We start from the raw sequence: 13,870 nt of genomic DNA, 5'->3' as shown, positions 1-13,870 counted from the left end.
TCTGCAAACCTGCTGGGGCATCATCTGTGAGTCAGTTACAACAGCAATGAGAGAGATGGATAACCAGTACAACATTTTGATTAAATTAACCAACAAGTAGTTCTGTCATAATTTAGCTCGCCTATAGAGCATTATGCTGAGTGAACTAACTCAGTCCCACAAGGATAAATATTGTAACAATATTTATTGTTACTGTAGAATGAGTATAAGGATCCAGGAGGGGTGGGAGAGGCTGGAAGCAGAGGGATGCGGATGTGCAGGTGGAAGGGGGGCTTAATCATTGGGTTGTACAATTTGAGGGGTGAGGAGTGAGGGAAATGGAAAGAATTTATTCAAATTTGTATTAGAATTTTGTAAATAAACTAGTAAAAAAAAAAAAAGAAGAACCAGTTATTTAATTGAAGAGATTAAAGCATCACAAAAATAAACAGAAAAACATTGCACTGTGTTGGGGTAGCCTTCCTCTAGAAGTCATGGAGTTGGGACACTGACTTAGGACAAGAGCATTTATCCTCTTTACAAACCTAAACTGTTTTCCAAATTCCTTCACCACATCTACTGCAAATTAAGGCTGGAACTTCCTTGATGACTCACAGGTAGAAAAAAGTGAGCAGTTACAGAAAGCATACATGTAAAACAAAGCAACATTTTAAAAAGCTAACAAGAACAATTCAATGTCTCACACAAGGAGAGGCAAGGCACAGGAAGATGTCTCTCCCTCCCCGAAGTGATGGTAAATCTGATTTTAAAAGTTGCTGTAAGAGAAATTGTATTTAAATAATACATCTCCCATCCCTTCCAGCAGTGAGATGCATTTCCCTTACCAATCTGGTTCTCAGCAGGCGGGCCAGCCTGATGAAGTATCAGCAAAATGTCAGCTCCCACTGAGAAGTGTGACAGAGAGGAGACACTGAAGTGGTGACAGGCCTTACAAAAAGCTATTGTGCAGATTCAGTTTTGAAATAGGGATGTGGTTGCAGACTGATGGGCATGTCGTTATCAATGCCTTTATCTCCTTAGTGCACACAGGCGTAGAAGCGAGTCATGCTACAGCTAACTTAAAACCATTGAACCCAGCCATTCCACGACTGGGAATATACCCCAAAGAAACCATAACCGCCGCCCAAGCAGATATGTGCACACCCATGTTTATTGTTGCTTTGTTCACATTAGCAAAGAGTTGGAAACAACCTAAGTGTCCATCAACAAACGAATGGATAGAGAAGCTGTGGTATATTCACACAATGGAATACTATGCTATCATTGAAAAACAAGGAACTCATGAAATATTATACAAACTGGGTGACCCTGGAGGACATTATGCTGAGTGAAGTATCTCAGTCAAGAAAGGACAAATATTGCATAGGGCCACTGTTGTAAAACGGGACTGACATCAAGGTTTAGAGAAGACAGAAAAGGAGGGGAGGATTGATGTATACTGCATTGAAACAGATGAGGGAGAGAAATGTTTAAAAGAGATATATGAAGGGTATTCTTGTCATGACAGGAGTCCAGAATGAAGGCTGCACAGTGGAGTGGACTTGGGGGGAGGGATTGCATAACAGTGAAAGAGTTTTTCTTTTCAAGGAAAAGAATGAATTGGGGGGAGGAGATCGGCAGGGAGAAAAGTGCACCAATGAATGACTGGAAACCCTAAGTCTCTGTAAACCTTCATTAAAATTAGTAAAATAAAATTTTAAAAAAGAGAATATCAGTCAAGCCTTTAAAGGATGAGTAAAAATTCAAGGGTGGACAGGTATGAAGTATATCGCAGGCAGGGTGAAGAGCCAATGAAACGGCCCAATGGTGGGAAATTATGTAAATGTGTGGTCTGTGACTAGATTGGAGTTTTTGTATGATAGGTGATAGAGATAAAATAGAGTAAGGTTCAAATGGTGAAGAGCTGTTAGCTGCACTTCAGAAAATTTAGATCTTGTTTTGGAAGTAATTTAGAACAAGGGGATTCTAAAGGTGTTTGGGGAGTAAACGCATGTGATACGAGCCATGTAGTGTGGCACATCATTGCCTTTCTGCTCCTTGAAGACTCTCCAATAATTCCTTTGTCCTTGTGTCTAGGTAAGATCCAAGAAAAACCCCAAGGCCCTTTTAGTCACTCTCCATCTGTATTGCATGATCCACTTTAAAAATACGTCTTACAAAGGGCAAATATTATATGGTACCACTGTTGTAGAATGAGGCTGACATCGGGGTGGGGGTAAGACTGAGAAAAACTGGATAAATTATGTTTACTGCATTGAAGCCGATGAGGAAGAGAATAGTTTAAAATTAATAGGTTTTTTTAAAATTAATATATTTTAGGGCATTAAGATTATCATAAGAGTCTTACTATAATTTCTTATTAGCATCCCTTTTAAAGAGTGTTTCCTTTCCAAGTCCAGGTCTAACTCAAGTTCAGAACTGGAAAACAGAGAAATGATGGGACTTTTCACTCTGTCCTCTTTTTCTCCACTCCCTTTGATGAGTCCTTAAAAAAAATATCTATGGGACTCTAAACTAGCTTCTAGGAGGCATGTAACCTAAATCTTGAAGCTGCTGGAATTTCCATTCATTGCCTCACTTTTATTTGTATTTATTTTTTTAAATTTAATTTTATTATTTTATGTGTATGTACCGTCAAATCGGATCTGACTGGTACAGGAGGAGATTGTCCCTACTTCTCCAGCAGAGCATCTGGTGGATTTGAACTGCTCACCTCAGGGATTATAGTGCTGCTTCTTGCCACTAGGCCACCAGAGCTCCCTCAATGCCTCACTTTTAAACGTGGTCCAGATATCAAGTCTTAAATCTCCCTATGTCCAGAAAGTATTTAGATAGGTTTCAGAATGTTTCTCTCCAAGTCCTCTATGAAAGGTAAAGAATCTAATGGATAGGGAGAAAAGTGCCACAATGAATGAATGGAAATCCTAAGTCTCTGTAAACTTTCATTAAAGTTAATTAAAAAAAAAAAAAGAAGAAGAAGAAGAAGAAGGGTTTCTAGTGCTGTCGTGAGAGCTGCCACCGTGGGCCGTATACCTTCTGATGCTGCCTTCCTGTGTGTTCTACTAGATTGAATGTCATTGCTTTTCTATCAACTGCCACGTCATAGGATCCAAGCACATCATCTCTGAATCCTGGCCTATCCTGAGCCAATCGCATTGTCTCTGACACACCTACTTCTATTCCCCCAGTTACTGTCAATTCATCTCATCCAGAGTCTTTGTCTCTTGTGTTGTGTTGTCCCTTTACTTTCCCAAACATGATGTTCTTCTCCAAATACTGGTCCCTCCTGGCAACATGCCCAAAGTCTATCAGACAGAGCTTCAAAATCCTTGCCAGCAAGGAGCAACGTGGTTTCCCCTTCTCCAGGACAGATCTGTTTGTTTTCTGGGCAGGTCGTACTATTCTCCATCACGATAACTAAAGGCATTGATTCTTTTTCTATCGTCCTTATTCATTATCTTGCTCTCGAAGGCATAGCAAATAATTGCAAAGACCAAGGCCTGGGCCAGGCGCACCTTATTGTCTTAGTTTCCTCATCTGTGAAATGATGCCAAGAAAAGACCTGTCATCAGATTTTTATGAAGATTAAATAGTAAAAACATGCTATCTCTTTTGTTTCCTTTTATTGAAGTTACAGTGCAGTGAGTGTCTATGGCGGTGATTGCATAGGAGGAGATTGTCCATCATTTTTGTCCAAAGCTGCCATTGGATTCCAATAATCGCTCTGATCCACACTCAATTCTACTGAGGTGTGTATGTGCATGTTGTTGTTGTTGTTGTTATGTGCCGTCAAGTCGCTTGGGACTCATAGCAATGCTATGTACAAGAGCCCTAAATGCCGTTCCAACCTCACCAGCTTCGCTAATCCTGGGTCAGCCTAGCCGTCTCCAACACATTCATTCCCACCACCTCAAACACAGAATCGATCCATCTCATCGAGGGTCTTCCTCTCCTGCACCGTCCCTCCACTCTCCCAAACATGATGTCCCTCTCCAAGGACCAGACCTCTTTGCAACATGCTCAAAGTACGTCAGACGAAGCTTCAGAATCCTTGACTCCAGGGAACATTCTGGCTTTACCCTCTCCAGCACAAACCTGTTTGTTCTCCTAGCAGATCATGGTATAGTCAACACTCTTCTCCAGCACCACAACTCAAAGGCATCAATTCTCTTTCTATCATGCCTATTCACTGTCCAACTCTCTGATGCATAGCACATAATTGCAAAGACTATAGCCTGGGTCAGATGCACCTTAGTCTCCAGGCTGACATCGTTGCTCTTCAGTACTCTTGAGAGGTCCCTCACAGATGACTTTCCCAGTGCAATTCTTCTCTTGATTTCCTGGCTGCTGTTACCAAGAGTGTTGACTGTGGAGCCAAGCAAACTAAAACTGTTAACTAGCTCAATCTCTTCACCATCCATACTGAAGCTGCCAATTGTCCCAGTGGTGAGAATCTTAGTTTTCTTGATGTTGAACTTCAACCAATATTGAAGACTGCAGCCCTTGACCTTCTGCAGCAAGCTCTTCAGGTCCTCCTCAGTTTCAGCGAGCAGGGTTGTGTCACCTGTATAACGCAGGTTGTTGATGACTCTTCCACCAATCCTGATGCCACATTCCTCCTCGTACAGCCCAGCGTCTCGGATGATCTATTCTGCATACAGATTGAAAAGGTATGGAGACAAACTGCATTCCTGACGGACCCCTTTCTTGATTTTGAACGATGTAGTGTCTCCTTGCTTTGTATGTACATACATAGCTAAGCATAAAAATTTCTCTATAAATATCTCTATCTGTATGTTTTTAGGTGTCACCAAGTTGATTCTGACTCATGTTGGCTGCCCTATGGAGCAGAATAGACTTGTCCAATGGATTTTCCCATGGCTGTCGTTTTATGGGACCAAAGCATCAGATCTCTTCTCCCACAGGCCATTGGCCTAACCAGCACTTTAAGCACTTTAACCATTACACCACCAGGTATCCTATATATCGATCTGTGGGCTTGTTGTTGGTATTTGCCATCAGGTTGGATCTGACTCATATGGACTCTACAGAGTAAAATAGAACTGTGCCATGGAGTTTTCTAGGTTGAAATCTTATGGGAAAAGATCACCAGTGCTTTTGTATGGATTGATAAAGGGAGACGGACGAGACAAGCAGGAGAGGGGCACTAACCATTTTCTTTCCTTCTCTGTCACTCTTCCTGAAAGGATAGTTGATATGTGCTGTGTCCCTCTCTTACTTTCTATTCACTCTTTCACTTCAATCTGTGTCCACTCCCTTTTCACTGAATGTGGCTTTAGTTTAGTATTCATCTGGCTTTCAAAACTCTCAAGCCCTAAATAACAAATATTTATATTTTTAAGTCTCTCCATTTCCAAGTAACATATATCAAACTTTTGGTGTGGTTTATCTCAAAGAATTGTGAAGTTATTTGACAGGTTAGTGAAGTAAAAAATTCAAATTCATTGCCTGGGAGTCAGAAGTAGCTTACAGCTGTTCCTCTAGTGGTATTTCAGAGGCTATAAATCACCTGAGAAAAGATTGCCCATCTTTCTCCTTCAGAGGAGATGGTGGGTTTGAGCCTCCTTTCAGTGGGCAGCACAACTCCTTATCCACCAGACCACCAGATCTCCTTGGTTAGTGAAGAGCTATGGATAATTAAATATGAGTGAGATTTGAAGCAACAAAAGAACCAAGAAAAGGTCATCCTAAAGTCTCTAGTACATATGACTTGAGTTGAGCTGAGAAGGACATCTATATTGTCTTTGTTTTGCTGTCTACTTAAAACTGACTCAGCTGATTCTCTAGCGGGTTTTCTGAGGCTGTAAACTACACAGGAGAATGACCATCATTCTCTCACAAGGCTGGTAATGGATTCAAACCATGTGTCTTGGGATTTAACGAATCAACTCTTTACCACTAGACAGCCCAAGCTCCTTACAGGCAATACTTTATTCTGGAAAATCAGATTCCAAAAGAAGATCAATGTAGCAGAACTATCATTACCCACATAGACGACAGCTGGAATCTCTGAAGTGGATGAAATGACTACAGAGGAGTCTCTTCAGAGGAAAAGCTAGATGGAAATTAGGTGAATGTAGGGTACAAGAAGAAAGGCAAATCAGTGAATGAGAACAAGGTTTAGTTACAACCGAAGTTGGAGCTCTGACAGTCTTTACGCAAAATTTTACTTTCAGATATGTCTTGATTGGCTAGCAGATTACTTTTAAAGTGTATGATTTAACATTTAAAAATTAAACATTTTATATGTGTATAAATTTTTTCAGTCCTTTGAATATGTCAGATCTAGGACACAGGAATTAATGGTTGTGGTTGTTGTTGTTGTTATTATGTGCCATCAAGTCACCTGTGACTCAGAGCAACCCCATGTACAACAGCCCTAAACCCTTCTATGTTCTGTGCCAATGTTATTGTCTCTGACACATGTACTCCCATGACCCCAGTCAATCCATCTCATCGAGGAACTTCTTCTCCTGTGCTGTCCCCCCACCCTCCCAAGCATGACATCCCTCTCCAAGGACTGATCCCTTCTTGCAACATGTCCAAAGTATGTCAGATGAAGCTTCAGAATCCTTGTCTCCAAGGACCAGCCCGGTTTCACTTTCTCCAGGATGACCTTTTTTGTTCTTCTAGCAGTCCATGGTATATTCAATACACCACAGTTCAAAGGCATCAACTCTCCTTCTATCATCTCTAGTCATTATCCAGCTCTCTGATGCACAACAAGTAATTGCAAAGACAATGGCCTGTATCGGGCACACCTTAGTCTTCAGACTGACATCGTTGCTCTTCAGTATTTTGGGGAGCTCTCTGACATCAGACTTTTCCAACGCAATTTGTCTCTTAATTTCCTGGCTGCTGGTGCTGAGATGGTTGATTGTGGAGCCGAGCAAATTGAAGCTGTAATGGTAGCATCTAATAATCTCCTTCCTCTTCAGGTGGGGTGAGCACACTTTCCAGTGGGTCACTGTGTCTCTGATTCTGTGACTTCTCCTGATGAGACCTCATCTGGTCACTCATATGGATAACCTGACTGGCCTTTGGGAACATTTATGGATGACTTAAAAAAGTGGGAAAAGAAGTAGAATAACTCAGGGATGTCACTCCAGAGAAAGGTGTATTTCAGGAAGAAAACAATAATCCCTGTTTTACCTTGTTTTTAAGAAAAGAAGGAAGGGGAAGAGGAAGGAAGGGAAGGGAAGGGAAGGGAAGGGAAGGGAAGGGAAGGGAAGGGCAGGACAGGGCGAGGGAAGGGTGAGGGAAGGGAGGGGGAGAGGGGAGAGAGGAGGGGAGAGAAAAGAGAAGGAAAAAAAAGAAAAGAGGAGAAAAGGCTTTGTTATTTGTTGTGTGCCATCAAATCAGAGCTGAGTAATAGCTGACCCTCCAGTGAGGTTTCAGAGGCAGTATAATCTCAAGAAAGGCAACTGCCTATCTTTAAACTGCAAAACAGCTCGTGGATTTGAACTGCATGCCTTTGGGTTGGTAATTTGGGGGACAAAACCCAAGGGAGTGATAAACAGATTGGTGCTGTCAAATGAATGGAAATTGAGAGGAAAAAAAAATAGCACTTGTAGAACTACACTTTTGAAAAATGTGATCGTGGAAGAAAGAAAAGTATTCATTCTTCATTTTTTCCCCTTTGTCAGTAGAATACTAAAATCATTTGTACCTCTCCAATGCATGTTATCCTTCCGGGTCACCCTCTGCCGTTTGTCTGTTGGAGGACTTCCTCTAGTCCCAATCTCTCTAGAAGACCAGGTTCATTACTCTCATGATAGAAAGGATTCAAAATCCGTGAACATTATTCATGTTGAAATGAAGTTTAATACTTACAAATTTGCTTTCATGTGGAATTTACAGAATACTGATTGTAATTATTGTGCTGATAAATAAAATTCTAACACTTAACTCTAGAGTTTACCTTCTTGTTTAAAATGTGTCTTCTCTTTCTAACACTCACTCTCTCAGACACCCATGCACGTTCAAACATATAACCAATAGTTGTAAGTCACTATCTTCCCCATGCATTAACATCTCTGAATTTAATGGTGTAAATGTTTTGTGCTCAACTACTGAGAGATAGGTAGTTTGAATCTACTGTGCAAACATGAGTCACAGAAAAAAGGTTTCTGTGAAAATGACAGGCAAAAATAGTATAGAACTGAGGTTCAACTCTGTCAGTTCTGAGGTCTCTATGAGTCAGAATTGATAGAAGGAAAACTTAAAAAGAAACAACAACCCTCAAAACACAACACTACTTGATAGAATCTTCTAATAGGTAGAATGTATAACCATAACATTCTAACATAGCCCATTCTCTAGGAACACGTTGGAGAACAGTGCCTGTGACTACATTATGAATAATTTCTATCTCCTGAGCCCAGAAAGCGAGAGAAGAGGAAGGGAAAATCAGATGAAATACATGTATTTAATCAATTTTCAAACAGCTTGAAGTGGCTTCATTTTAAATGCCTGATTGACCATAATAGTTATTTTCAAGTTGGAATAAATAACTGCCTATTGGCTTCCAAGACAATGGAGGTGCTCTGTCTGAGATAACGGAATTTGCTTCCCCTCACCCTTCCTCTAATAAAAATGACAGGCCCAAGAAACAGGGAGTAAAAAAAAAAATCCTTCTGCTATTTTCAGATACTGTCGCTCTTACTGTGTTTTTGTGCCATCATTAATCAACTGTCTGAATATGGAGAAGAAAGCGAAGGAAGCTTGTGGACCACTTAATGTGTCTGCTTTTTTGCACGGCAGCAAAGCGCACAGACTTCCTGGATGCCTACCTTTGTCAGAATCTCCACATAATTAATGTGTTTTGGAAGCCCAACCTGAAACTTTGCAAAACGTGGGGAAGAAGCTCTGTAATATCACTGAAATGCCTTCAGTATGCCCACCAGGTTAATATGTGCCGGCTGGTATAGGACAATTATATTTTATGGTACAATGGAATCTGAAATATATCCACAGTATCTTTCCACCTAAGGTCGCTAAATTTTCACTTCAAGAGAGCACAGGGTGGTTGTGGTAACATGCCCAGATAAAAGTCTGCATTTTTATAGAGAAAGCCCCTGATTGAAGCAACGTGGTCAAGCCGTTTAATTTCTACCTCTAATAATAACGTCATAATAAAAATGTGTTTAGTATTTTATGCTTAATGGAGCATTTTTCACATGTAACACCTTGTTCCATCTTGGAAAATTAGCGAGGGGCAAACAATATGAAACGAGACTGAAGCCATTTCTAGTTCATCTCAAATTAGTGTTCCCATCAATCTTGAGCTATATGTTCTTTATGATACTTAATGTGCCATCTTAATACTTTCCTAGCTTGGATTTTTGTATACTTTTGATCTTCTGTTAACATTTGTGAAAAGGAAGATTGAAACAAAGTCGTTGAAAGCCTCTGAAAAGACTGTATATGAGAAATTAGTAGTTTTAAGTGTCTCATGCAAGTGTTTGCAAAAACTGCCCTTCCCAAAGTGGCACATTCCCACAGAATGAGTGTTCAAGCGGCTCGCCCGCCTGACAAGATAGTAAAATATTCTATTCATCTATTCAGGGCTAATTTCTCAAATTTTAATAATTTTATTAGTCCCTAGCAGAGTCTTTTATAAATTTGAAAAGAATATTAATAACATATTGAAGATTAATTATGTGTCAGTTTTGAGGTCAAAGAGTTTGAATGTCTTTTTTCCCCCCTCAGTCATAGGAATTAAATGTGGCTGTTCTTAAAAGTGCACATAGTGCAAGTTTTCCTGTCCTCTTCACCACCTGTGAATCCTTTTAATTAAAACACATATTGCTGTTGCTGTTAAGTGCCATCGAGTCGTAGGTAGGTGACTCATAGTGACCCTCTGAATGAAAGACCTGAACACTAGTATAACTTCCATCCTTTCTCCAGGTTCATAGAATTTCCAGAGACAAGCTATTTTAGAAGTAGATGCCACTCCTGCTTCCAAACTTGTTTTAATCAGGGAACTCCACCAAACACTGTCCACCACGGGTAACCATTACCGTGTTTGAAACATCAGTGTCAGTGTTCAGCTTCACAGCAACCACGAGTTTATACTTGAGCATGCATAGGCTTGAACATGAAATCAAGTGCATTTGGCAGTAATGAAGTGAGAAGTTGATGTCCATAGGCATAAAACTCAAAGGAATTGAGTCAAGTTGAACTCACTACTCATAGAGTTCTTAAGGCTGTACATAATATTTTTTTTAATTATTTCTTTATTTTTAAGGAGAATTGATGCCTTTGAGCTGTGGTGCTGGAGAAGAGTATCGAGGATACCGTGGACTGCTAGGAAAACAAACAGATTCATCCTGGAGAGGGTTAAACCGGGTGGCTCCGTGGAGGCAAGGATTCTGAGGCTTCGTCTGACATACTTTGGACATGTTGTAAGAAGAGACTGGTCCTTGGAGAAGGACATCATGCTTGGGAGGGTGGAGGGACGGCGCAGGAGGAGAAGACCCTCTATGAGGTGGATTGATTCAGTGACTGGGGTAATCGGGATGGGAGTGTCAGAGACAGTGCGATTGGCACTGGACAGAGCAGGGTTGAGTGCTGTTGTACAAAGGGTCGCTATGAGTCGCAAGCGACTCGATGGCACATAACAACAAGAACAAATTTGTTGTACCATGGAATTGGATCCGACTGGCACAGGAGGAGTTTGCCCCTCCTTCTCCAGCAGAGCATCTGGTGGAAATAACATATTTGAAAGCAGATTTCCACATCTTTCTTCTATAAGTTAGTGCATTCAAGCTATCAACTTTTCCATTAGTGACCAAGAGCTTACTTAAGCACTATACCACTAGAGTTCCCTCTCCAATATGTGTATTCGTAAATTAACTTGGTACACAGATACCTTCAAGGAAAGACTGATGACTAAACCTCATGTAACATATTTTTAATAACTGGGGGGCCAAGGGAAGGCAATTTGGACTAAATCGATACAGAACCACTGCAGCTTATCATTATTGGCTAGAGAGTCAGTTGAATTCAAAAGAATGAGTTACAACTTCCTTGTCTGGATGTGTACTAAAGGTAATAAAATAATGCCCGAACGCGGGAGATTTTTGAGAAAACTTACCTATAGATACAGGGCAAGGCAGAAAGGAGGAGAAATTACATAAAGAGATTAAAAAGTGGAATTTTCAACCAGACCCAGTCAGGTTGCTCCAAAATCTGTGGTAATCCAGTGGGTGTGAAAACATCATGCTAGAAGAATACAGGCAATTTGTGTTGTGTCAATTATGAAATCTCCACTGAGATGTTAAGATTGACATGTTGTTTTCATGAAGTGTATATTATCATGAAATGTAGTTGATTAAGAGTTTGGGACCAAGAGGATAGATGAAAAGGAGATTTTTATCTAAATAAAGAGGGGAGAAATTTAAGACTAACTAAGTAATGGTAAAGAGATGGGAAAACAAGAAAGGACGAGATCAATCCCATTTTAAGTGTTAAATAATTCTGGCTTTGATGTGCTCACAGAGTCTGCAGAATAACGATGGATGTGGAAGGAAGCAAAAAAAATTTAATACCACTTAAATGAAAGCTGTTTATTTAAATCATTCATCTACTCTTATGTTCCCTCTGGTAAATTATAAATCTTTTTCCTCCTTATCCCACCATTTTCAAACGGAGCCATGTGTCAATAATGCCGATGTTTGATGAGAGTCATGACAATAGGAGTTTCTACATACAAACTACTTTCTCTGTTTTCAGGAACTGTGGTGCTCCTGTGGTTAAGGCAGGTGACTGTTGACCAGATACGACAGTGTCCCAAACCTACCGGTCAATGAAAGAAATATGAGACATTCAGCTTCTCTAAAGACCGAGAGCCCCAGAAACCCTGTGTGTCAGAGCTCTTCTGTCCTGTTGAGACACTGTGAGTTGGTATTGACTCAGTGGTTGTTGATTTTTTTGGGGGGGCACAGATTTTTTTTACCTGATAGATCCTCCATCAATTGTATCATTAGGACAATTTAAAAAAAATACCTGCCTATCACTGTCCAAACACTGTAAGTTAGAAAAGCAAAGGTAATCGAGTGAAGTATGCACTATGATTTAACATGATTGTGCAAATTTCTGTAATCACTTTCACCACCAATTCCTCTGAAATGATAGTTTTTCTGCCTTCCAAAGGGTCTATTTCTCAAATGGTAGGTACTTGAAAATCTATCCCCCGAAGGTTTACTAATTTCTTTCATTATTTTTTTTTAAATGTTTTGAGGGATATTGTAACTTCTTGTTGGGATTCTGGAAATTGAGCTTAAAGACTTTGCCAGTCAGCATTGCCTCTCCCCATAAGATGCTGGCATCCAGAATAGGAATTGGTTTCCAAGGCAAAGCGTTCAATAATCTGTATGCAAAGTAGTATTTTTACATAGCTCTGAATGTCATATCCAAATGTAAAGCTGCCTGTTGCCTCAAGTGTGAAATTCATTCTCATTTAAATTTTGTGTTTCTTTGCAACTATGATGCTGGTATTTGGGGAGTAGGTCATGGAGACAACATGACTGCATTTAAAAGTAATGGTAGTGTTGGCCCCTGCTCCCTCACCCCCAACTTCTTCTACAGGCAAAGATTTTCCAGGACTACCTGGGCCAAGGCAAATCTAAGATCAAGGGAATAGAATATTTGGTTTTGGTCTTGCTGACATTTTACAATCTCTTCCAAGTTGTAGGTTTTCCAACACATGACCGACACCGGTGTTTTTGTGAGAGTCCACGTTTAGCATGATATGGTTTCTTTTATTGTATCATTTGAATTCAAATACGTAATACCTTGGATACAATGTTATTTTCCGATTTCTTTGCTTCGCAACAGTCTGTTCAGGAATTAGAGTTCATTTTTTCAGGAGGACACAGTTTTGGGATGTTTGCTTTGCCTGTCACACAGCGGCCTGTGACTCAGGATCACAGTCATCGGTGATGGCTGGAAGATACTGGTCACTTTTCTGACTGCATTTATCATGAGCTTTTGAGGTTGATTTCAGTTTGAAGTGCCAATTGAGGATGAAAACATTACTAGGTGGTTGGTCTATTTGTGATGCGTCCTACTTTTCACCTGGTCCAAAGTCACCTTGTGTGTCTGGATCAAATCTTTCCACTTCTTCCCTGTAATGGATGCAGCTGTTTCTTTGAACTATCCTTTTTTCTGCTGCAAAGGGCAAAAAATTAGCAACTAGTGGTAAGAGCCAGGCCTCCCATTTAGGAAAAGTTCCACACTGGAAATTCATCTTTCTAAAGCCAGTACTAACCCAGCACTAAAAATTGGTCTGTCATATAAGATAGCAAAAGTTATGATAATGCTTATAATCTAGGACAAAATGGAAGTTTTAAATGCTCTTTTGTTTAAACAGGTAATGCAAAATGTTGGGCATCGCTGTGTAATATGCCTCAAAGTCTGATGACATAAAAAAAGAACTATTATTTTTTTTCAAGGGTCCGTGGATAAACTGGGCTGTTCACTGGTCAAGGCCAACCTCATCTGACCATGGGCTATGGTCTACTGGCAGGTCAGATGTAGCTGGCAAATCGAAGATAGCCTCTCAAGATCTAGTATCGGTCCGGGTCATCATTACTTCTGCTGCAATCTCTTAAAGTCAGTCACAAGACCAGTCAGAATCGGGAAGGTGAAGGACTAAACTTCCTTGAGAGGCTAGCTCAAAAGTCACCCTTGCAAAGGGTAGGGTTACAGCGTTGACTTGAGACCTGGGACCGTTTCTCCTTCAGTCAACCACAATGGCTTTCCCACACTGTGAGGGCAGAGAGTATCATCCTTTTCTGCACTGGGCCAAAATTCCTCCACCGCTGATGGTGAGCTCAACTGGTTA

General features: G+C 40.5%; 1 pseudogene; it reads left to right on the top strand.

Annotated features, from left to right (window-relative positions):
* Positions 1-4,819, top strand: part of LOC102875676 — a 28,247-nt pseudogene extending 23,428 nt beyond the window's left edge.
* The last annotated feature ends 9,051 nt before the right edge of the window (positions 4,820-13,870 follow it).

The sequence above is a fragment of the Elephantulus edwardii genome, unplaced genomic scaffold (assembly GCF_000299155.1).
Source record: "Elephantulus edwardii isolate Elephantulus edwardi_28Jun2011 unplaced genomic scaffold, EleEdw1.0 scaffold00088, whole genome shotgun sequence".
In the NCBI taxonomy this organism is placed as follows: domain Eukaryota; kingdom Metazoa; phylum Chordata; class Mammalia; order Macroscelidea; family Macroscelididae; genus Elephantulus; species Elephantulus edwardii.
Note: the sequence above shows the minus strand (reverse complement) of the source record. Positions and strands in the feature narration are given on the sequence as shown.